Source organism: Petaurus breviceps, unplaced genomic scaffold, assembly GCF_028583685.1.
Source record: "Petaurus breviceps papuanus isolate PSGF00001 unplaced genomic scaffold, PetGlider_PUasm1.0 90654, whole genome shotgun sequence".
Lineage (NCBI taxonomy): Eukaryota > Metazoa > Chordata > Mammalia > Diprotodontia > Petauridae > Petaurus > Petaurus breviceps.
Genome location: NW_027187301.1, coordinates 1,364,004 through 1,389,824, shown reverse-complemented (window position 1 = coordinate 1,389,824; position 25,821 = coordinate 1,364,004). Strand labels below are relative to the sequence as shown.

The 25,821-nt window shown below is 42.0% G+C and overlaps 1 protein-coding gene, 1 long non-coding RNA gene and 2 pseudogenes across 2 annotated transcripts in view; 3 read left to right on the top strand and 1 right to left on the bottom strand.

Moving 5' to 3' along the window:
- The first annotated feature begins 1,168 nt into the window (after positions 1-1,168).
- Positions 1,169-2,627, top strand: LOC138143771 (actin, cytoplasmic 2-like; annotated as a pseudogene).
- A 7,711-nt stretch (positions 2,628-10,338) lies between these two features.
- Positions 10,339-16,696, bottom strand: LOC138143673 (uncharacterized). Its single transcript, XR_011163776.1, has 2 exons — positions 16,420-16,696; positions 10,339-10,689 (listed from the first exon to the last, which is right to left on the bottom strand). It is a non-coding gene; the product is annotated as an uncharacterized lncRNA (long non-coding RNA).
- Positions 16,697-23,934: 7,238 nt separating this feature from the next.
- Positions 23,935-25,821, top strand: part of SEMA5B (semaphorin 5B) — a 196,136-nt gene continuing 194,249 nt past the window's right edge. The window contains exon 1 of the mRNA XM_069064937.1: positions 23,935-24,332. The gene's annotated coding sequence lies outside the window, so the exon portion shown is untranslated. The remainder of the gene's footprint in view (positions 24,333-25,821) is intronic.
- LOC138143770 (AP-2 complex subunit mu-like) overlaps positions 24,784-25,821 on the top strand; it is a 47,624-nt pseudogene continuing 46,586 nt past the window's right edge.

The following is a 25,821-nucleotide window of genomic DNA, read 5'->3' as shown; positions in this document are numbered from 1 at the left end:
GTGCAAAGCCCTTCATAACCTGCCTCCCTCCAATGTTGCAGTCTTCTTACACCTTATACCCCTCCACATACCCTGTGATCCAGAGATAATGGTCTCCTTGCTGTTATTTGAACAATACACCCATGTCCTAACTCCAAGTGTTTTTCACTGACTGTTCCCCATGCCTGGAATGTTCTACTCTTCCTTTCTGCCTCCTTGCTTCCCTGGTTTCCTTTACATCCCAGATAAAATATCACCTTCTACAGAATGCCTTGGCCCATACTCCTTAATTCTAGTGCCTTCCTTCTGTTGATTACCTCCAGTTTATCCCATATATAACCCGTTTGCATGTTGTCTGCCATGTTGGGCTCTGGGTGCCTTGAGTGGAGGGACTGTCTTTTGCCTTTCCTTGTATTCCCAACACTCACATAGGGCTTCACACATAGTAGATGCTTAATAAATTTGTATTGACTAATTGACTAAATATTTTTTATAAGAGCCAATTAAATCTTTTGGCTGATTGTTTATGAGAAGCACATAAGTGAGGGCTTGTGAGCTACAACGAGGAATTGTAGGATATACAATTAGGAATAATTATTCACAGAGCAACCCCTAGAACCCAAGTTAACTTTGGGGACCCAACCTATGAGTTAGTGTACAAGTTAGATAAGGACTAAGGGGTCTATTATACTTAATTATTTATTACAGAGGAATGTTTTTTGGTTGGTGTGGTATCACTGGAAGTAACAGTGATTTGTTTAATCAATAGAATATTTGAAAAGAAAAAAGGACACAAATAATGTGGGTCAAAGAACTCAATTCAAAATCATAAAGGCAATTTGTCACAGATTTTATAGGTCTCTGTGGCCTGGGCTAGGTCCTCTGGGCCACCAATTTTGCCATTCATGTTTTCCTAAAGCATCTTTTGAGTTCAATAAAACTTCCAGCTAGTACAACCACTCCAGTAGAAACAAAAAAATTACAAGTAGGGCTTCCCCCGTTTGTCTTCAACCTAGTGCTATCCTTACTTCTTACGTGACTTATGCTCTTACTTTGGGATGTGGGCACTGTACTTATGTCCATGCTGCCCATGACTTTGTAAGTTTGAATCATGCCTCATCTTTCCAAGTTGGTCTTGACTTGTCCTTCCACAGCATTCCTCCCTTTATCCTTCTAGTTACTTTCTCTGGATCTTCCCTTTTTCCATTATGCCCTTTTTATTTGTGCAAACACCGTAAGAGCAGGACAAAATGTTCACTTCAGTCTATGTACACTTCTTGCTTATGTCAAATAATTTATTCTCTTTTGGGGGACATAGCAGTACATTGGATTAGCTGAATGTTTATTAATGAGGAAGTGTGGTGAAGTGAAAAAAGCTCTGAATTTAAAGTCACAGCATCTGAGCTGTGAGCTATTCCACCCAGCATGCATTTGCCTCCCCCCTGCCTCCAGGTGCGGCACCACCTCCTCTCTCTCTTAAGGGTTTAAACTTGCCACTTCAAAGTTCACCAAGGATGATGATATTGCTGCTCTCCTTGTTCACAATGGCTCTGGAATGTGCAAAGCTTGCTTTGCAGGAGACAATGCCCCTCGGGCTGTCTTCCCTTCCATTGTTGGGTGCCCCAGACATCAGGGTGTGATGGTGGGTATGGGCCAGAAAGACGGCTATGTGGGGGATGAGGCCCAGAGCAAGAGAGGTATTTTGACCCCGTATCCTGTTGAACATGGTATTGTCACCAACTGGAATGACATGGAGAAGACCTAGCATCATACTTTCTACAATGAGTTCCATGTGGCCCCTGAAGAGCACCCTATGCTGCTCACAGAAGCCCCCCTGAACCCCAAAGTCAACAGATTCAGATTATGTTTGAGACCTTCAACACCCCAGTCATGTACATTGCCATCCAGGCTGTGCTGTCCCTGTATGCCTCTGGTCTTGCCACTGGTATTGTGATGGATTCCGGTGATGGTATGACCATCTGTGCCCATCTATGAAGGTTATGCCCCTTCCCCATGCCATCCTCCATCTGGATCTGGCTGGCCGTGATCTGACAGACTACCTCATGAAGATCCTGACTTAGAGAGGGTACAGTTTCACCACCACAGCTGAGAGGGAAACCATGCGTGACATCAAGGAGAAGCTGTGTTATGTCACCCTAGACTTTGAGCATGAGATGGCCACTGCTGCATCCAGCTCCTCTCTGGAAAAGAGCTATAAGCTCCCTGAAGGTCAGGTTATCACCACTGGCAATGAGAGGTTCCAATGCCCAGAAGCTCTCTTCCAACGATCTTTCTTAGATATGAAATCCTGTGGAATGCACGAAACTACCTTCAACTCAAACATGAAGTGTGATGTTGACATCCATAAGGATTTGTATTCCAACACCCTATTGTCAAGTGGTACCACCATGTACCCAGGCATTGCTGACAGGATGCAGAAGGAGATTACAGCCCAAGCTCCCAGCATGATGAAAATCAAGATCACTGCTCTATCTGAGTGCAAATACTCTGTCTGGATTGGAGGCTCCATCCTGGCATCTCTTTCCACCTTCTAGCAGATGTGGATCAGCAAGCAGGAGTGTGATGAATCTAAGCCCTCCATTATCCACCGCAATGCTTCCAAATTTTTGTCAAAGGGTGTGAAATGATAATTGCCCCCCAAAAAGAGATGAGATTGGCATGGCTTTATTTTATTCATTCATTCATTTGCTTGTTTGTTCATTTGTTTGTTTTTTGGTGCTTGACTCAGGATTTAAAAACTGGAACAGTGAAGGTGATGTGCAGTCTAAGTATGTTGGAGGGCAAACATCCCCAAAGTTCTACAGTGGGTCTTCAGGACCCTGATTGTACATTTGTTTTTTTTTTTAAATAGTCATTCCAAATATAGTATAATGCATTGTTACAGAGTTACAAGCCTCTGTGAAGGCAGTCCTCTGCTAGATCAAAGGAGTGTCGTAACAAAGATCCAGATTTGGGGGAGGGGGTAGAGGTACTAGTATTGCTTTAAATGTAAATTATGTAAAATTTAAAAAAACACACTTTTTGTATCTTCCACCTTGTTCCTTTTTTAAAAATTGTCAGCCATATTGAATAGCCCCCTAAATTCCCTCCCTGCCCCCAACATAGATGTGAATGAGGACTTTTATAGTCTCCCTGAAAGTTTTGAGATTGGTGCCAGTACTTGGGGGAGGGGAAGAGCTTTACCTGTACACTGACTTAAGACCAGTTCAAATAAAAGTGCACACATTAAAGAAAAAAATAATAAAGTCACAGCATCTGAGTTTGAATCTTGACTGTCGCCACTTGAGCGATCATAGACAAGTCACTTAACCTTTCTTAGCCTCAGTTTCCTTATCTGTAAAAGAAGAGAACTGGACTAGGTGACTTCTTGGGTCCCTTTCCCTTCTAGATCTATGGTCTTCATCAAAAACTGCCTGTTGGTATCCTTTGACCATTTATCATTTATCAGTAAGACTCATATTCTTATGCATTTGACCAAATTCTCTATACATGAATGACTAAGCTATTCTGAGTATTATAAATATTTAAATCAATTACAAAGGACCTAAGAAGGAAAATGCTATCTACCTCCAGAGAAAGAACTGATAAACAGAGAACTATGTATAGTATGGTTTTACATAAATGTATGTGTGTGTGTGTTTGTGTATGTGTGTGTGTGTGTGAAATTTTGGCCTTCCGTAGTACAGGGTGGGGAGAAAGGAAGGTAGAGAGTTTGGAACTTAAAATGTAACAAAAAATAAATTACATTTTGAAAAGTAATTAAAATAAAGATAACTATAGCTAAAAAAAAAAAATCTATGGTCTTATGACCTACATCACTCCCTAGTACCTTTCTTGATTCAGATGGATAGCTCAGAACCCTTCATTTTATTTTTTTTTATTTTTTATTTTTTTAAGCAATCAGGGTTAAGTAACTTGCTCAAGGTTACACGGCCAGTTATTTCTGGGTGTGGTGCTGAGTGTCCGAGCCCGGGATTCGATCTCCAGGTCGTCCCAACACTGGAGCCGGTGCTCTTACTCGCTGAGCCACCTGGCCGCCCCCAGAACCCTTCATTTTAGATGTTTCATTTGAATTTAAAGGATGTGATAATAACCTGCATACATGAAGACTGGGGGTCAAATCAGATATTTTCCTGTGCTTTCTAAATTCTATGATCTTAGGATATTTTTATTTTTAAATGCATTTTGTGTGCGCCCAAGTGAAAACTTGTCATTCCTCTGTCTATAAATTGCACTGATTTGTAAGCTCTTCCTGTCGTCTGTTTCCATTAGCTTCGTTTTCCACTACCCAGAACAGTTAGTGTCAGCCACAAACTTGGAGATTTTTCTGTGTACACTGTCCTCCAGATCATTTATAAAGATATCAAATAAGACCAGACCTAGGACAGATCCCCAAGGATCCCTTGCTCTTAGACTTTTTATCCAGAGAAGTACAATCTTGTCTGTCCTACCTATAATAGAAACAGCCCCTATCTCCACTCTGCCCCCAATACAGGGCACATCACCCTATGGTCATTTTGTGGATGGCTTTTAGGGTCTCCTGACAGAGAAGTGATGTACTCATAATGCAGAATGAGGCACATTTATGGACATAGCCAATGTGTTTTGCTTGAGTATGCATATTTGTTATAGGGATTTTGTTTTTATTTTTCCCCCTTCTGTGCAATAGAGGCAAGCAGGTGAGTAAGACTAAAAAAAGAAATGGTTGATAATTGAAAAATCTTTTTTAAAATAGCTTTTGTTGGTAAAACTTATCAAAGTCTTCTTGAAAATAGAAATAGATTTCCACTCCCTTTTGTTTTACCTTCTTTCTTATTTACACCCTCCAAGAACCATATTTAATTGGTCTTCCTTCCTTTTATCCAATTTTTTCCGCTTTTTTTCAGACCCAGTAAAAATCAAAAATTCTCCATGAAGCCAGAGCTGGCCATAGAAATTAGAGTTGGGAAGGATCTTGGAAGATCTGCTACCCTTACACACTCAGTTTACAGACAAGGAAATTAAGACCCATGACTTGCCCAAGGTCACAGAGGTGAGAGTTATATCAAGGGACCTGATGATTTCAAAAGCTCTCTCTTGCCACTGTGACCTTCCCCTTTCTCTGGACTCCTGTAACACTTACTAGTTATATATAAAATGTAACACATTTTGGCACTTACTCTTGTGTCTTATCCCCCTGGAGAAATCATAAGCTCCTTGAGGTCAGGGGCAATATTTTTCTAGTATCTCTAGTTCAGGGAGGAATACAAAGAAGGTGATGCATATTTATTAAATTTTCAAAGTTTCCCTGACTTGTATGAAAGGATTCAGAGTGAAGTGAACAGAATCAGAAAGACGTATGCAGTAATAACAGCATTGTAGAGAGAAACAGCTCTGACCAAAGCAGTGCCCAACCATGAATTCCAGAGGACTGAAGATGATCCCCACTTCCTGACAAGGAGGTAATAGAGAATGAGACAGCCAATGTGGAAATGTATTTTGCTTCCCTGTGTGTATTTATTGCAAGGATTTTGTTTTTCTTTTTTCTTCTTCGTTCTCAATGGGGAGGAGGGAAAAGGAAGGAATTGAGGAAAAAACATATGCTTGTTAAGTGAAAAAAAATAAAATTTAGTCTAAAAGAAAAAAAAAGTAGTGATCTAGTTCTAAAATTATCAAAAAACTGAATACAGACTTTCTTAAAAACGACCTAATTCAATCTTATTTTACAGATGATAAAGCTGATAATAGAGAGATAGGGGCAACTACATGGCACAGTAGATAAGAGTTCCAGGAAGACTCATCTTCCTGAGTTCAAATCTGACCTCAGACACCTACTAGGTGGGTGACCTTAGGCAAGTCCCTTACCCTTGTTTGCCTCAGTTTCCTCATCTATAAAATGAGCTGGAAATGGAAAACCACTCCAGTATCTTTGCTAAGAAAACCCCAAATGGGGTCATGGATAGTCAGATATGACTGAACAACAATGGAGAGGTTAAGGGACTCACTCAATAATATAGCTAGAAGTTTACAGAAGTAGATGTGTCCTCACTCTTAGCCTAGTAATATGTCTGTTATACCATGTGCATTGTATATGTCATTAAATCAGAGTCTGCTTTAATGATTCTTCTTTTTAAATGACAAAGCATCCCTAAAAGCAGTTAGGAATTATCCCTCCTTCCCCCAAGTGGCTAAAATGTAGATACCCTTTGATTCAAAGATTCCATTGCTAGGCATATGTCTCAAGGAGGTCAAAGGCAGAAAAATAAATTTTATATATAAATTTTATATTTTGAGCAACCATTTTCCTAGTAGCAAAGATCTGAAGACAGAATCGATGCTCATCTTAGGGAATGGCTAAACTAACTGTGGTGCATGAATGGAATGGTATCTTACTATACTGAAAGAAATGGTAAATATGAAGAATTTAGAGAATCCATGAAAAGACTTAGGTGAATTGATACAGAGTAAATGGAACCAGGAAAATAATGTACCAAATTGCTATAACAACGTAAATGGAAAGAACAAAAAAGTTTTTTTAAGACAAACAAATACAACAACAACTTGAATGATGTCTTTTTTTTTTTTTAAGCAATTGGGGTTAAGTAACTTGCTCAAGGTTACACGGCCAGTTATTATTTCTGGGTGTGGTGCTGAGTATCTGAGCCCGGATTTGATCCAGGTGATCCCGACACTGGAGCCGATGCTCGTACTCGCTGAGCCACCTGGCCGCCCCTAAGCAATTGGGGTTAAGTAATTTGCTCAAGGTTACACGGCCAGGTGTTTCTGGATGGGTGCTAAGTGTCTGAGCCCAGGATTCAATCTCCAGGTGTTCTCAACACTGGAGCCGGTGCTCTTACTCACTGTGCTACCTGGCCGCCCTTGAATGATGTCTTAATAGAATGATCAGGTTTGGGCCCTGGAGAGGAGATGAAAAATTCCAGCTGCCTCCCTTCATTGCAGAGATGAGTGACTATGGGTATGGAACACTGCATATACTATCCAATTCAGTTATTCTGTTGGTTAAACCATTTCACCCAACTGCTTCCTCTTCCCCTCTTTTTTATTCTCTCTTATAAGGATGGTTCACTGGAGAGTGGAGGGAAATATTCAGAAATGAAGGTGATATAAAAGCAAAAGATGTGATGTGGATAACAACTGAAAAATTTAAAAAGTTGAAAAAAAATCTTCTGTGATTCAACCTATATTTTAATCTGTGATAACAATTTTTGACCCCCCCTGCAAACTTTCACCCCAAAACTGTCTGCAGCAAAGTTCCTCAAAAAAAATCTAGCCTTATTCATAAAAACAAAAGTGAGACAAGTTTGTCTTCATTTGGCCTCTGTTTCTTTCTCTCCCTCACATTTCCCCACTCCCATCCCCCACACAGGGCCTGTGTTCCCTTCTCCTCTTCCTTTCTAGGCTCCTATTAGTGTGCTCTCTCTACCTCATCCTTAATCAAAATTAGTTATCCTGTGTCTTATTTTTCTTGAGTCATCTTTTCATCAAGGTAATGACTGGTAGATAAAGGCCATTAATGAACAAAACTAATCCTCATTAGTTTTTTCTAATAATACCTTAATTCACTTAAAATATGTATTTCCCTTAAAAAGTCCCCCAACTGTAGGAATTTTGGGCATCTTGGCTAACTGGCAGAGGAGCTTTTTTTTGTCATTTACAGTCTTTTTTCAATCCTTCTCCCTCTTCCCCTAATCCCACTGGACCTTCCCACCATGTTTAAAAATAATAATAAATAATAAGTATATCTAACTTTTGCTTAGCACTTTGAAGTTTATAATAGTTATATAAGTCCTTGCTTAATAATAATAGTTGATCTTTATATCTGCTGTGGTTTGCAAAAGGCTTTACACATGTTAACTCATTTGACCCTCACAACAATCCAGCGAGATAGGTGCCATTATTTGTCCCATTTTACAGCTGAGGAAACTAAAGGTGACAAAAGGCAAATGACTTGCTCAAGGTCAAACAACTAATAAGTGTTTGAGAGAGGATTTGCACTTGCATCTTTCCTCTTTCTAAGACCAACATTCTAGACACTCCAGTGCCCCACCCACCCACCCAGCTCTTTGCTGAGATGCACAGACTTTAAGATTCTTCCTTGAATGCTGCCCAACTTCCCTCAGCTGCCCTCTCAGGCCGGAATAGACCTTTCAGTTGAGTTTCTCCTTTTGTCTAACCTGCAAAGGCTTGTCCTAGGTGCCAGCCCCCTCCACCTCCCACATCTGGCAGCTAGAAGGCCTGGCTCTGCTGTCACCTCAACTGCTCTTATGTCGCTCCAGAGTATTGTCCTTTCTGCTGAATCACCTCTGTCTCCTCGCCTCCCCCTTCTCTCTTCTTCTCATATTTCCTGCAGCACCTACACAAAATCCACAAGCCTCCTGCACTGGTATGACTCATCCTCAACCCACAACTGACAATTTCTCCCCAGACAGCCAGTGGGTACCCTGGCTGCCAAGCAGAGAGGAGGGGAGAGGAGATGGTGGCACCTGGGGAGAGGGGATCTGGTTTTTCCAGATTCTCTCAGGACCATGAGCACTAGATAAGTGCCTTTTGTTTGCTCCTTGACTGTATTTACTCAGGAGTTGTATAGATAAGCCTATGGGTCTGTGGTGGGAGCTTTGTGTGTGCAGGCGTGTGTCTGTCCTTGGCTTCCAAAGAACCATCTTGATCTGGGTTTGGAAAACCATTTAGAGATTATCTGGTCTGACCCCCTTATTTTGTGGATGAAGGAGCTGTTTGGAATTTAGAGTGATGAAGGCCTGAAAATAAATCTGGAGTAAAAAGAATGTACTGTTCAACATTCCGAGACTTTGAACTTCTGATCTGGATGAAATCATGAATTCAGAGGACTGATGATGAAGATGGAATCCTGCCTCAGAAGAGAGGTGGTGGACTACTGGTGCAGAATGAGACGGACTTTTTCAAACATAGATATCGTGTTGATTGTTTTTCATTCGTTACAAGGAGGAGTTCTAGGAGGGATAAGAGAAGACATGGTGAAGTGACAATAATTTTTTTAAAATGCACTAATAAATCTTTTCAAATGTGTTTTCAAAAATTTAGAATAATAATAAATGTTTAGCCTTTGGATAGTGCTTTAAAGTTAACAATGTACTTTACAGATATCTCATTTTATTCATATTTATTCATTTTATTCAACCACCCTACGAGGTAAGTGCTGCTAATATCCTCCATTTTACAGGTGAGGCAGGCAGAGGATAAGTGACTTGCCCAGGGTCACACAGCTAATAGAATGTATGAGGCTGGATTTGAATTCAGGTCTTCCTGGGCCTAGACCCAATGTGGTAGCCACTGCATGACCAAGCTACAAAATAAAAAAGTTGTACCACAAGAGAAGAAAAAAATGAGTTATAGATAAATACCAGTGTAAGGATGATGCCTTTTGCCAGTTTCCATGTTTGCACTGCAGCCTGACAGAGGTTATATCCTCCTAGGAACATACCTCTAATTTGGGTGGTTATCACTAGGTAAACAATTGGATCTGGATAATTTTTTAAATGACTAGTTTGGGGATGGAGGCACTGCCACTTCTTGTGTTTTAAAGTGGAAAAAGCAGTCAATTGGGAGTGGGAAAGACCTGAGTTTGAATTTAGGCTCTGGCACTTACTGCTTCTTCTTGGTCCATAGTTTCCCTTTCTGTGAAATGAGGCGGGTGCAGGCCTTGGTCACCTCCAAGACCTCTACCATCTCTAAGTCACACAAGCCTGTGATGCAATGAGCTTTCTGCTTCCATTGCTGTTGGGATATAATGGATTTCCCACTTCAAGACCACTCTTGGGATTCCTTTAACTCTTTAATTCTCCTTTAACTCTGCAGCAGCCCTTCTCCACAGTGTCAATTCAACTCAACAAACATTTGCTAAACACCTGCTGTGTGCAAGGTCCTTTGCTAGATATTGGTGTTATAAAACCAAGATGGAAAATAATCTCTGCTCTCAGGGAGATTACATTCTACTAGGAAATACAATATGTACACAGATAAACACACAAACACAAAGTAATCTGAGGGGGGCTTACCATATCTCAATCTCTCTCTCTCCCTCCCTCTTTTTCATGTGTATATTTGTGTGTGTGTGTATATTATATATTTATATATGTGTGTATATGCATTTATGTGCATGTATATATATATATATATAGTGTGTGTGTATAAAACTATGTCTATATACTATATTTATACTTCATAGGCCTTACCATACCTCAAACTACAGATAGATAGATAGATAGATAGATAGATAACCATTAAAACTTCTTGGTGCCAGTTAGTAAAAGACAAAAGTAGATCAATAGAATAGACTCAATAGGCAAGAATCAGAAGCAATTTTTAAAATGGTAGTCAGTGTCTGTTTAAATGCAAGAATAAAAATTACTGGAGAAGAACTCCCAATTTGAGAAGAAATGCTGGGAAAACTGGGAAGCAATTCTGAGCATGAGATGCCTCTGGGATGTTCAAGTAGAGATGTCTATGGAGCAGTTCGTGCTGCAGGACTGGAGTTAAGGACAGAGATGATGGTTTACCACTCGCCATACAGACTTGGCAGTCCTCTGCAAAGAGCAGATACCTGGACCTGCTGACATCACCAGGAATTCCACAATGAGGTGGTGAGGAAGGAGAATATTACAGGCAGTTGAAGATTAGATAATCATTTGTGGGGATGTTGTAGAGGGTAATCTGGCAAGAGAGAACAAAAATCCAAAGAATGAAGAGTTAGTTATTGGGAGAGAGAGAGAGAGAGAGAGAGAGAGAGAGAGAGAGAGAGAGAGAGAAGCATTTATATTGCACACCTACTATGTGCCGGGCACTTTTAAAATAAATATTATTTCATTTGATCCCTGCAAGGTAGTATACATTTTATAGTTGAGGAAACTGAGGTTTAATGACTTGCTCATGTGACACAGCTAAAAGTGGGCAGGGTAGATTTGAACACAGATCTTCCTGACTCTAGGCCCAGTGTTCTATGGTCTCGGCCACTATCTGCCTCTGGGAGGTAAAAATAGTTGTAGAGAGGATTCTTGTTCAGGTGTATGTGTGTTAGATTGGATGGTCTCTGAGATCCCTTCCATCTCTGGGAACTGATGATTCAGGTTTCCATGGTCAAATAATTTATCACCTATTGGCTAGCCTACTGACAACAAACCTTTCAAATTTAACTTTACTGAAATTCAGAGAGCAGACATGTCTTTTGGCTATAATTATTCAAAGCTATTCCGGTGTAGTAGAACCTTCCTGAACTTATGTTCTGCAGGCATAGTCAACCCGCCAATCAATCAATAAACCATTTATTAATTAGGTAATTTATTTTCCCCTTTGTATCTCCAGCACTAGGTACTGGAGATACAAAGGGGAAAAATGAAATGGTACCTGCCCTCAAGGAATCTACATTCTATCAGGAGAAAGGACAGGTACAAGTAAATGTATATAGAAGATACGCCATATACAAAATAAATACAAGGTAAATAACATAGCTACTGAAAAGTCAGGCTGGTCTATATGTCATAATGAGATCTCATAACTGACTTTAGCACTTTTATGCTTTAAGCATGAAGAATATTGTTTGCTCCAGTGGAAAGGAATGCATAATTCAGAATAGATAATGATAAGTAAAAAAAACAAAAAAACCTCTTATAATAAATTAATTTTATCTGGATTGAAGCATGAATGTTATTTCCAACTCTTCCCTGTTTCACTCAAATATCTGGGCTCATCCACAACCTGATTGTTTGGATCTCTGTCCTTCATTGCCAGTTTCCACTCTTTTTCTACCCACTAAGATTTTTTCCCCCTGGGTCTTTGGAGAAACAAGGTATTTTTGCTACCTGTACCCCAGAGCCAGGCCTGGTCTTCAGGTTGAAACTGCTTTCGCCCAATCTATTCACATACATAGAATGATAGCACTTTGGCAATCTGTTGTTGTTGTTGACTTGTTTCAGTTGTGTTCAATTGTCTGTGATCCCATTTAGGGTTTTCTTGGCAAAGAAGCTAGAGTTATTTGCCATTTACTTCTGTGGCTTATTTAGGCAAACACAAGTAGGAAGTATCTGAGGCCAAATTTGAACTCGAGAACATGAATCTTCCCGACTCCAGCCAGCATTCTATCCACTGTTCCACCTAGCCGCCAGTTACAGAATATCAGAGCTAGAAGAAAACTTAGAAACTATCTAGCCTCCTTCCGTCATTTTGGAGATGAGAAAACTGAGACCCAGAGAAATGAAAATGATTTGCCCGAATTCATACATTCAGTGGATGACAGGGAACTAGAGACCATACCATAAGATCAAAGGAAATGGACATGTTACCCTGGAGAAGAAAAGACACAGGGGTGGTAATAGGAGAGAACAAGTATAGGACCTGTGATTTCATTGGTTCAGAACTCCAGGATGGGGGAAATTTTTTTATCAAAGCAGGTAAGTGACCTGTTCTGAAACCTCCCATCTTGGAGAGTTGCCTCTAGCACTGATAGGCTGAGTCAACTGCCCAGGATCATACAGCCAGTGAGTGTCAGAGGTGGTAGTTGAACAAAAATTTTCTTGTCTTCGCAGGCAGCTCTCTCTCAACTACACCTTGCTGCCTCTCCAGGAAAAGAGGCTCTGTTAGACAGAGCTCTGGACTTCCAGTGAAGTCCTTAGTTCAAATCTCTCCTCGGACACATTAGCTGTATAACCCTAAACAATTCACTTAACTGCTTTTCTCAGTTTCCTCATCTGTAAAATGAGAATAGTAACAGCACTCACCTTTCAGAGTTGTTGTGAGGATAAAATGATATAATATTTGCACAGTGCTGTAAATGCTAGCTATTAAGACAGATGATAATTATATTAAAATGCTTGGAAGGTTCTTATGGAAAAGGGGAATTAGATTTATTCTGTGCGACTCTGAAGCCCATTACTAGAACTATTGCTTGGGAGTTTTAGGAAGGCAGATTTTAGCTCACTGTGAGAAAGAACATGCTAACAGTTAGAGCTGCCCACCCTCAATGGATTAGGCTAGCTCATTATGTAATATGAGACAAGTCCGCAGAGAGGCTCAGGAGGAGAGCACTCTGCCATTTTCATGGTCATTGCAAAGGAGATTTCTAAGTTAGTAATGGGGTTGGATCAGATGACCTCTGAGATTTCTTCCAACTCTGTGCTTCTGTAAGATGGGCAATGTCAGAACTTCACAGATACTTGTGAAATGTAAAGAGAACTAAAGGAAGGCTTCTAATATGCTCAGAGACTTCTGGGGAAGGTATATGAAAGAAATGGATGAGAAATCACACATGATGCAGAAGCATGGATAGGTCCTGGTCTGTGAGGATAGAGCTAACACCTCCTTTGATGAAATTGAATTGAAGGACTGAAATATCATGAAACTAAAGAGTAGCAGAAGAGAGTGAGAATATTAAAAGGAAGGAAGGAGGGAGAGAAGGAGGGAGGGAAGGAGAGAGGGAAGGAAGGAAAAAAGGAGGGAGGAAAGGAAGGAGGAAAAGAGGGAGGAAAGGAGTAAGGGAGGGAGGGAAGGAAGGCAGGAAGGAGGAAAGGAAGGAGGGTAGTAGGAAAGAAGGAAGGGAGGAAATAAACATTTATTGAGTGTCAGCTACAAGTCAAGCATGGCCCTAAGCTCTTTATAAATATTATTTCATCTGTTTCTCACAACAATCCTGAAAGAGAAGGCTTAGAAGGACAACTATTTGAAGGGTCATTATATGGAAAAGGGATTAGACTTGATCTGTTTGGCTCCAGAGCACAGAATTTGGAGTCAAGGGTAGAAGTTGCAGAGATACAATTTAGCTTGTCCTTTTGGACAAGCCTTGTACCTTGAGAGACAGTGTGCTCCCACTCATGTAGAACTTCAAGCCAATGCTAAATGACTATTTATTGGGCAGGTAGGAGAAGGAATTCTTCTTCAGGCATGGTTGGCCAAGGTGTCCTCCAAGGATCTGAGATTCTGATTCCATCCCTTCACCCTACTCTCATCTCTGAATAATTATCCATATACTTAGTGATGCATGTTGTCTCCTCTAATAGAATGTAAGCTCCCTGAGGGCCAGAAATTTTAGTTTTGTATTTGTGTCCCCCATTGACTGAATGCTTGCTGATTGATTACTTCTCAGACAAGATTACCAACAGTCTCAGACTGGTGGTTTTCAAAGTGTCATTGGAGGAATCCTGGGGGTCCCTGAGACACTTTCAGGGGGTTCCTAAGGTCAAACCTAGTGTAATAATAATAAGACATTTTTTGCCTATTAAGGTACTTCTTAATGTGCTTAAGGTAATTTTCTAAATACATATCTCTGAGGCCAGATTTTCTTCATATACTTCAACCAAAACAACATATTGCAACAGACTGAATGTGGAAGAAGATAAGAGAATCCAGCTGTTTTCTATTAAGCCATATAGTAAAAAGAGTTGCAAAAATGTGTTGGAAAAATGCCACTCTTCTCAGTAATCTTTTTTTTGTAAAATAATCATTTTCCATAAAAATGGTATTTATGTTAACATGTAATGTATCTACTGCTATTTTTAATGAATTGGTAAAATTTTTTTATGTATCAGTTTTAACTTCTAATATGATATTAATATTTATCAATATTTTATACCATGTAATATATACAGATATATACATATTATATAGATTAAAATATTGATAAATATCACTCACACATCTTTGGAGTCCTCAATAATTTTTAAAATCAAAAAGTTTGAGAACCACTACCATAGACTAATAGTGTATCTACAATTCAATAGCACTTTAATTCCTCTGAATCTCTTGGATCTTTGATTTAGAGCTGGAAGAAACTTTAGAAACAATTGAATCCAACTCTTTCATTTTACAGATAAGGAAACTAAGTCACAGAGAGATTAAGTGACTCACCCAGGATCACACAGCTAGTAAGTATCTGAGATTGAATTTGAACCCAGATCTTTCTGACTCCAGGTCAGTCCAGTGCCCTATCCACCATACCACACTTCTCACCTGTTAGATTTAGGCTTAATAATTTTACAATGATTTGGCAGAGAAATTATTTTGCCCAACACTCGAATCCCTCTATAATCTGATATAAAACTACATGTGCAATCTTATCTCATCATATCACTTACCTTCCCCTCTGAATTCCAGGCAAACAGGACTTTGCTCTCTTGGCCACCATGCCTGGATTGGGACTTACCCTTTCCCACTCTGTCCCAAAACCATTATCATTGTCTCTTAAAACCCTTCCATTCCTTTAAAGCCCTACTCACATATACCCCCCAAACTATCTCTGTGACCCCTCTCCCCTCCAAGTGAAAGCATTTTCTCCCTTTTCTGACTTCTCAGAGTACTTTAGCAGGTCTTCTTTGTACTTACTCACTCTTCCTTTGATCATCCTTGTCTTTCTAATACTCCCCCCTCCCATTATATTGTAATTCATTTAAGAATAAGAATTTTTTAAATCTTAATTTCACCCTGCACAGGGACTTGAGCATAGTAAGTTCTGAATACACTTTTACCAAATTAAAGATCTAATGCCAAGAAATCAGATCCTCTTTTAATGTCCAGATCATGAAAATTTTTACCTTTGGCTTTTTTATTTTCAGGTCATTTTCCTCCAAAAGTCAACCTGCTGTTTTCTGTGGTGATGGAGCGTTTGTTTTCACTTCGACTTCTCTGCCCCAAACCTATACTACAGTTTGCTTGTCTTACCTTCTGCTTGAATTAAGAAAGGTTTGTGTTGCATTAGAGTAGCAATAGTGATCTGGTAGGGAAAGTCCTGAGCCAGAAGTCATAGGATTTAGAGCAGGAAGAGGGCTTAGAGTTCATCTAGTCATCTATCTATTCATTCATCAGGCCTTGATTAAGCACTTACTGTTCTCAAAGAGGACCATGACATCAGAAAGTTGATGCGATGACATTTAAGTAATTTGGATTTAAGTGAGGAAAGGCTGTACAAAGTCACCAACCTCACTTTCTCCTGCAGAAGAAGTGGCAAGACACAGATCTGTATGATTGATGGTGGCCCCCTTGGGGAAAATACAGGATCAGTTAGAAGAGTGAAAGGATTGCCTTGCTACAGTGAGAACTCAGTAGAGATTAGATTATATAATGTTTCGTGGATCTAGTCAGCAAGGTTGTATACTACTTTATCTCTAGTGTTGTTCAATAGCACCGAGTAGGGGCATGGGACATGGCTGAGAATATCTAGGTTGAGGTTGGCAAAGCATGAGCAGCATAAGACAAGGGGTAAAGGGATTCCTGAATATAGGACAATGTAAAATTTTGTTTTGTTGTTCAGTCATTTCAGTCACATCCAACTCTATGTCACCCCGTTTGGAGTTTTCTTGGCAAGATACTGGAGTAGTTTGTCATTTCCTTCTTCAGCTCATTTAACATATGAGGAAACTGAGGCAAGCAGGGTTAAGTGACTTTCCCAGGGTAACATACCTTATAAGTGTCTGAGATTTTAACTCAGATGAGTCCTTTTAACTCTAGGGTCAGCACTCTATCCACGGAGAAACCTAGATGCCTATGGTATAAAATAGAACTTTGTTAAATATTAGCTCAAGTTTGAGAATGATGCCAGAGCAGGAGTGATGGCCTCAGAGGGCACTAAAGGACTCAGAAGGGACTGGAAGTTACAGAGGAAGCATGCACATGAAGATATGGAATGGTAGGAGGTCGGATAGAAGAATTTCAGAATTCATTATTATGGAAGTGAACTAAATGACCTCTAAGGTCACTTCCACTGCTACATCTGAGACCCTAGAATCCAGGAGGATATACATGTCTTAAGGACAGGAGCTCTGTCATGCACTAGGGATTCAAAAATTAACACAAACCCTCATGAACCTAACATAAATGAAGTACAAACAACAACAGCATTTTCCACAACCACTGTTACAAATCTTTTCTCTTTCAATCACCCACACCACCTACTCCCCACTCCTTCTCAGCAGAGGACTTCACCATCTGGCATATACTACTGAAAAAAATGGAAGCCCTATTCACTGAGCTTCCTCTTCTTCCTTACTCTATATTTCAAAAATCCATTGCCATCCTCTCACTCTTTTCTCCTCTACTATAGTCTCAGATGGTGTAGTTCTTCTCCATGTAATAGTGAATCAACCTCATATAAATATAAATATATACACATACATACAAATATATACATAAACGTGTATGTGTATTTCTATACATATATGTGTGTGTATGTGTATACCTCTATATACATATACACATACATATATGGATACACACATGCATTTCCCTCTAATATTCAATTCTCACTATACTGAATCCTTTCCTACTCCCTATAGATATGTCCAGGTAGAATTCTCCTCATCCATAATGCACCATCACTTGACCATACCAACCCTTCAGGTTATCTTCCTAAATCTCTCTTCTCTTTCACAAACCCTTAGGATAATTTATGTATACTTTTTTCCACTTCCTCTCCTCTCAGTCACTTCTTATCCCCTTGAAATCTTGTTTCTAATCTCATCACAAAACTGAAATATTTCTCTCTAAAGTTACTAGTTATCTCTCTCTTTTTTTTTCTTTTTTTGCTTTTTGGAGGGCAATTGGGGTTAAGTAACTTGCCCAAGGTCGTCACATGGCTAGGTTTTGTGTGTGTGTGTGTGTGTGTGTGTGTGTGTGTGTGTGTGTGTTAAGTGTCTGAGGTCAGATCCGAACTCAGGTCCTCCTGACTCCGGGGCCACCACTCTACTCACTGTGCCACCTAGCTGCACCTATTGATCTCTTGATAGCAAAATCCAATGACCCTTCCTCAGCTCTAAGCCTTCTTGATCTCTCTGCAGCATCTAACACTGTTGATTAACCACTCCTCTTAGATACTCTCTCTTCCCTGGATTTTTATGACTGCTCTATCTTGGTTCTCACAACTATCTGAGTGCTTCTTTTCAGTCTGCTTTGTTGGATTCATCATATACTCTAAGGTCCTCCCTTCTCCTCTCCTCCCCTCCTTTCTCCCTTTCTTTCTTCTCCTCCTTTCTTCACCTTTTCTCCCCCTTCTCCTCTCCTCCTCTGTTCCCTTCCCTTCTTCTCCCTTCCCCTCTTCTTCCGCCTTTACTCTCCCCTTCTCTTTTCTCCTCCTTTTCTCTCCCTTCTCCTCCTCTCTCTCCCTTCCCTTCTCTCTTCTCCTATTCTTTCCTCTCCTCTCTAATCTCATGAGTTCAATTGTCATTTCTATGCAAATGATACCCAGGTCTCTATAGACAGGACTGAGTTTCAGTCCCACATCACAAATTACCTGTTGAACATTTAAATTGGATATTTCAAACTTAACATGTACAAAACAGTACATTACTTTCTCCCCAAACTCACCTTTTTCTTCTTCTTCTGATTTTCTTATTTTTGTCAAAGGTACTACCATCCCTCCACCTTTCCAGGTTCACAACTTTGGTCATTCCTCTCTCCATGTCTATCATTGCCAAGACCTGCAGTTCAACCTCCACAGCATTTCTTGCAACTGTCCCCTTCTTTTTATTTATACAGCCACACCCTAGCTCAGGACGTCAACATCCCTCACCTGAACTCCTGCAACAGTCTCTTAATTGGTCTCCTTGCCTCTAATATCTCCCTTCTCCATTCCATCCTTTTTCTTTTCTTTTTCTTTTAAGCAATCGGAGTTAAGTAACTTGCTCAAGGTTACACGGCCAGGTGTTTCTGGGTGGGTGCTAAGTGTCTGAGCCCGGGATTCGATCTCCAGGTCATTCCAACACTGGAGCCGGTGCTCTTACTCGCTGTGCTACCTAGCCGCCCAACCAAGGGATATTTCTAAAGCAGAGGTCTGACCAAGTCATTATCCTGCTTAAAAACTCTTCTTACCCCTAGTATTACAGACAAACTCTTTAGCTAGGCTTTTAAACCCTTCATAATCCAGCTCCAGTCCAGCTTTCTGTGCTTTTCCACATTCCTCCCCTTCATTCATTCTAAGTTCCAGCCAAACTTGCCTAATTGTACCTCTTTATACAACATCCCATCTCCAGTCTCAAGGCTATCCCTACTGCCTGGAATGTTGTCTCTTTTCACTTCTGGCTTTCTTCAAAGCTTAACTCAAATACTGCCTTCTACATGAAATTTTTTTCTATTAGTACCACTCTCTGCTCTGTCCCACCCCCACCAAATTTTATTTATTTTGTATATATTTTATATGGAGGGAGGATGGCATAGTGTAGTGAATAGAGAACTAGCCTCAGTCAGGAAACCCACATGCTGGCTGTGTGACCCTGGGCAAGTTACTTAACCTATATAAACCTATGTAAAGGCTCTAGGCCAGGAGTGGGGAACCTGCAGGCCCAAGGCCACATGTGGCCTTCTAAGTCCCCAAGTGTGACCCATTGACTGAATCCAAACTTCATAGAACAAATCCCCTTAATAAAAGGATTTGTTTTGTAAAACTTGGACTCAGTGAAAAGGCTGCACCTAAGGACCTAGAAGGCCACATGTGGCCTCAAGGCTCCACATTCCCTACTCCTGCTGTAGGCAATTTTCTAAAACCATAAATTGCAGGGGAAATGCTTATCTTCCTTGGCAGAAGGAATTTCCTCAGGCAGGCATTCCCCAGGGAAGGATATAAATATATTTGTAAATAAATACAAAATATAAAGATTCTAATACATTTTGTATTTACTTATATAGTTTCATATATTGTTTCCTTTAGTAGAACATAAACTCATTAGGATAGGAACTGGTCTTTTTTGTCCTTGTATCCCAGAACCTAGCATAGTTCATGACACACCTAAATTCTTTATATATAGATATCATATGACACACCTAAATTCTTTATATATAGATATCATATTATTGCTATTTTTTGATTGTTTCATAGTTCAGTCCATTCATTTTTTAGATGAGAAAGGTGAAGCCCAGAGAAGCGGAGTGATTTGCACAACCTCATAAAGGAAGGCGGTAGCAAAGCTGGGGTCCTAACCCAGGTTTTCTAACTCTGAATTGAATGTTTTCCCCATTACACTTGGGAAGATCTAGGTTCTTTTCTCTCATCTGTCACTGCTTAGCATTGTGACCCTGGAAGAGTCACTCCAGATGAGAGATGTACCTGGACATCTTTGTGCCAAGGAGAAGTTTTAAAAACACTCTACCCCAGTACCCTTCCTCATTAGTGTGTTTGTTTTTTATGAAGTTGTACTAATTACTAATCTATTTGATTCTGTTTAATTAACACTGTCATAGTGAATGGAAGATTTCTCCTAATAGAATTCATTTCTCTACAGGTTAATTGGGAAGGTCTGAAGACAATGGTGATGTGGTAGTCCTGAGGTCATTGAGTTTTTGTTTGAAGTGACTGGTCCCCAGGTCCTGGTTAGGACTTCTTCTGGGACTGCCTGAAGAAAACTCAGGGTGAATGTATGTGTAGAGCAGATGTGCTTGCCAGAGACTGAGGGGCCTCTGGAGCTCCAGTGTGTTAAAAGAGCACTTGAATAATCACTGTTAATCAATACAATACTGTGGGATGCAATTACGATTTAATTAGCCTAGACTTACCGGTCTCTCTTCTCTCTCCCTCTCCTTCTGCTCCCACCCTTTCTTTCTGTCTGGAACTATCTCTGAGTGTCTTTCCCTCTGCCTGAGTTCATGTTTCCTTTGAGGTAAAATGACTCCTTCCCTGAGGATATTGTGCCTTTCCCCCACTCATCCCAAATCCCTGCATAAGCACAGAAGAAAGGGAAAAGGAAGAAACAGGAAAAGGGGGGAGCTGGAGGTAGAAAAGATATGGGTGAAGAACAATATTGGTAATAGTAAAGAAAGGGACTTCCTTGTACTTAGAATCCTAGTTCAAATTGACCCAATAGTCATTTTGTCCTTTCTCCCAACCTGGACAAATAGAGATGTCTCCTGTTCTCTCTCTTTTTAAATACACTAGGTGAAGAAAAATTTTATAGCTTGAATTTTTTTCTCACATTTTGAAATGGGAGATATAGCAATATATAAGGGAAATAATGTTAGATGATTAATTGGGAGACCAGAGTCCTGGGCCTTGCTTTGTCATTAACTAAATCTACTAACTGCTAACTGAAAGACAAGTCACTTCAGGTCTCTTGGACTCACTTTCACATATAAAAGGAATCAAGTCTCAGGCTTGGAATCAGTATGACATGGGCTTGAATCCTCCCCCTAAAACATACTAGCTGTGTGACTTTACATAAGTCGCTTAACTTTTCAGCATCTCAGAGAAGTTCCCAAGATTTGAATTAGAAATGATTTGCTGACTTGCATTGCATATAGGGAGGTTTCAAGCCAAGAGCTTCCAATGACTGGTGAGATCATATTTCCAGACCAAATAAGAAAGAAAATAAGTTTAGAGCAGAAAAGGGACATAGAGGTCACAGAATGATAGATTTAGAGCTGGAAGGAACCATCAAAGTCATCTAGTCCAACTCTCTTAGTTTACAGCTGAGGAAAATGAGACAGACAGAGGTGACAGAAAGTAAGAAAGTAGTAAGTGACAGGTCAGATATTAAGTGTCAGAGTCAGGATTTGAACCCAAAGTCCTCTGACTCTAAATCCAGTCTTCTTTCTCCTGAATTCAAATCCAATCCCCACATTTTACAGATAAGGATACTGAAATGTAGAGGTTAAATAACTTGTTCTAGGTCTAGCTTCAGAACAGCATTTGTGGCCATATCCTCTGATTCAAAATCTAGCATTTTTTTCTACTGCCCGATGATGCCTCCTACCAGGGCTCCATTCAAATAGATGGTCTCTTTTTTAAGGATCTAAGTTATTAAGCCATTCATACATCTGATTTTTATTAAATGCAATAAGCCCCAACTTCATTTTCCCCCTTCTTTGGTTTCTCCCTTCCCTTTTCCATAGCATACCCTTCTGGTAGATTTCTTACTTTGTCAAGGAGGCAGTACCATATAATGGAAAAGACACTATTATTGAAGTCGGAAGGCCAGATATTTGCTGTATGTAAAGATGTAAGGGTAGGGAGTGCTTCATGCATGTCTTTGTATTTCTCCATAGTGCTTGGCACATAGTGGGCTTACAGGTTACTTTGTTCTTATACTTAGCAGTCATGTGAGTTTGGGCAATTTATTTAACTTCTCTGAACCTCAGATTCCTTACTTGCAAAATGAGCCAATAACCCTTAGAGGGGATTTATAAAGTGATGCATAAATGTGAACTTTTAAAAAAATTATGCATTTTGAAGCGTGTCTTCTTGCTGGGGAAGCTTTATTCCTGAGATCCTGATTCCTCTTCCTCCTTCTTTCCTTTTTCAAACCCTCACCCCCTCCAGTTCTTTCTCTGTGACCATGGTCAAACCACAGCTTCTTTACCATTATTTTGGCTATGCCGATGTCCTCTGCAGTGGAGAAGGAAGAGCAGACCACCTCCAGTTTGAATCAGAGAACCTGAGTTCAAATTCAGACTTTACTACTTTCATCCTGTGATGTGACCTTAAATTTCTGCACCCCCGTTTCTTCAGCTATAAAATAAGAGGTTTGGATTAGGTCATCTCTAAGATTTCTTCCAGCTCGAAAATCCTATTAAGGGAAAAAAAGAAGCTTGTGGCTCACTGGAATCAGACACTGCCACATCTTCTGTCAGACAGGGGCTGTCTCTTCTACCCCCAAACTTACACTGGTATTAGCTTTAAAAAGTGTTTTGTTATGTAAACCGTTCCACCTGACAGTTCTGTTTCGCTCTAATTCTCCAATTGGCTACTGCCTCTTTAAAGATAGTTAATGTTCTGAGCTCTCGAATCCATTCATTTTCATTTTGTGAGTAGAGATCTCCTTTGATATTTCTATGTGTATAACTTTCTCGATTTTCCTCCTTAGGTTGCCTGCCTTTATCCTTCACTGTCATTTTTGGCACCTTCTCCCTTTTCTTAGGTCGCCCCTTTCCGTTCCTGAATAGGATTTTCTTTTCACCAGAGGGCTCCCTTTCAACACTGGCAGATGGATTCACAAGCTTAGCCTCTCATATTGCTACCCTCTTCTGCCTCTTCAACCCAGGCATCTCAAGCTCTGAAGCTATTCTGGAATTCTTGGATAGTGCCTAGTCCCCCAAATGCACGCCTATCCTTTTCTCCAGGGGCAGAAAATTTCACAACCTTCCTGAGTCTGTGCCCTGTGTAATTCTTCTGTTAGGAAGTTCTTCATAATATCTAACCTCATAGGACCAAGAGCTGGAAGAGATTGTAGAGACCATCTATTCTAGTCCAGTTCCCTGAAGGAGAGACTGAAGTTCTGAGAGTTGAAAGTCACAAAGCCAGTGAAATAGAGAACCAGGATGTGAACCCAGGTCCTCTGACACCGCATGCAGGGTCTTTCCCTATGATCCTTCTCCATCTCACTTCCTCCCACTTCAGCGTATACCCATTTCTTTTGTACTGTCCTCAGCGAAGGGTACAGTCTCCCATTACTCCCCTCCACATTCCTTTTCTCGATCAGTCCCACAAGCTGGATGGCACAAGGAGCAGGCTGGGAGAGGGGAGGGAGGGGGAAAATGGGAGGGGAAACGGTCTTTGGGGACGTTTCTAGATATTCCTTTGACAGGAGAGTGGAAATGGCTTAGGGTGCAGCCAAAGCCAGGTAATACCTTTCCTGGAGAGGAAACGCGAGGACTTGGATCTTGGGGAGGTGGTGGGGTGAGGGGAAGAGGGGAGAAGGGGAAGGCCAAATCTTAGGAGGAGAAAATGGGGGAGAGAGACTAACGGGCTAAGGCACTGGGGTGGGAGGATCTTGATGAGTAAGGGGAGCCCAGCTGGTGATGGGGGCTCCCAGCTCTCTCTCTCTCTCCCACCAAGCAAGCTCTGGGGTTAGCTGGAGAGCAGCAGCAGGCTGCCAGCCTGTCTCCCTCCCCCTCCTCTTTTTCCCCTCCCTCTCTCCTCTCTCCCCGGGCTCCCCCCTCCCCTCCTACTCCCCCTCCCTCTCCCTCTTTTCTTTTTTCGTCGCCTTCTCTCCCTCCTCCCTCTCCTCCTCCTTTCCCTCCTCCCTCCCTTTCTCCCCGTAGCCACCACCGGTCGGGTCCTCAGCTAGTGGGAGTGCAGGGATCGGTGTGGGAGCCAAGAGGAGCGAGAGGATGGCTAGTCTGGGCCGCGAGTCCAGCTTGGGCTAGGAGGGGCTCGAGGGGTACTAGACTCCCGGCGGGCGGGAGCTCAGACCTAGGCAGGAGCTAGAGCCTGAGTAGGACTGAGAACGCGAGCCGGACGGCAGGAGCCCTCAGACAGACCGTCGCTCCCTCCCATCCGCATCCCGAGACGGGCTGCCGGCCCCAGTCCGGGCTACCTACCTCCTGCAACCCGGTGGAAAGAGCCAGGCATCGAGCCCCCGTGCCCTCCATTCTGCCTTACCAGCCGCAGCCCGGTGAGTCTCTGCCAGTGGCAGCGACCGACGCTCGGGTCCATGTTTCTATCCCCCTTCTCCTTCTTCTTACCTTTCTGGCCCCTCCCCCAGCCCCAACCCCGGACGTTGGTTGGGGGGTCGGGGCGGAGGGGACACAGCTGGAAGTTGCAAACTTCCAGAACTTGGGTGGATATGGGGTGGGGGGCGCCCAGGGGAGGGGGCAAGCCCCGCACCGCGTAGTGGTGTAGGGCAGTGTGACGCTCTGGGACCGAGTCGAGAACTCGTGGGGGTAGAAAGAGGATGGAGAAGGGATCCACTTGGCTTTCTCATCCCCGGCTACCTACACGTCTTCGAAGCTGTTCTGGTGCGGCGGTTCCCGACTCAGTTCTCTCTCAGTCTCTAGTCCGGGTCGCTGCAAGGGGGGGATGCCTCTCGCTCCCCCAGCCCTGCAGTCTAGGGGTTGCAGCCATCGATGCGGAGACTACGGGGCCCAGACTGGGTTCTTGAGCGGAGAGGTAGCTTAAGGCGGGTACTGGCTGCGGGAGAAAGAGGGAAAGAAAATGGGGAAAAGAGTGGGAGGGAATGTGGGGGGGGGGGGGGGGGGGGGGGGAGAGAGAGAGAGAGAGAGAGGGAGAGAGAGAGAGAGAGAGAGAGAGAGAGAGAGAGAGAGAGAGAGAGAGAGAGAGAGAATGCAGGTTAGCGTGTAAATGTGTGCGCGAGTAGGTGTGCGAGCTTGTGTGTGTGCCAGAGAGCGCGTATTTGTATGAAATTGTGTTGATGCCCATACTGGGCTCCCTGATTCCAACTGCTTCCCACCTTTTTTCCTATCTTTTCCCTCCCTCCTCCACACCTCATTCCTTATCCCTCTGCCTCCCCCACCTTGGACCCCAGCCGGCTCTGAGTCCAAACTACTCTTGCTCTGGCCCAGGGTGTCAGGGTCGTAGCTCTGGAGACGCTAGTGGGAGCCAGGGAGGAGACTCGGAGCCTCCCACCTCACCCTGTGAGTTGGAGGGCAGGAGGCTGGAGTAGGGAGGGGGTGCGGCGGGATCTAGGTTTAGGAAAGGCGATTTCCTGATTTATTTTTCTCATGGTAATTTGTCTTTGTGGTTGGGGCTGCCCATTCACTTTCAACTCACGTCTTGATGGAGCTCCAGAAGGGAGGGAGAGAGAGCAAGAGAAAGGAAAAGATGGGGAGAAAAGAAGGATGGAGAGAGCGAGAGAGGAGGAAAAAGTAGCAAGAGGATGGAGAGATGGGCAGGGGGAGACGTAACGTGGGAAAAGTGAAAGGAAGAGAAAAGAAGCCAATAGAGAGACAGCCATGGGGGTGGGGGGGGGGAAGCTGGGTCATTTGCATTGCTACAAACTTTAATTCTGAGGAGAATCCACGTGAAATTCACTCGAAGGCTTGAGGGTCAGTCCATCCTGCTCTTAAGACTGATTTCTCCTAGACCGAGAGTTTGGGCTGGGGGTGTGTGTGTGTGTGTGTGTGTGTGTGTGTGTGTGTGTGTGT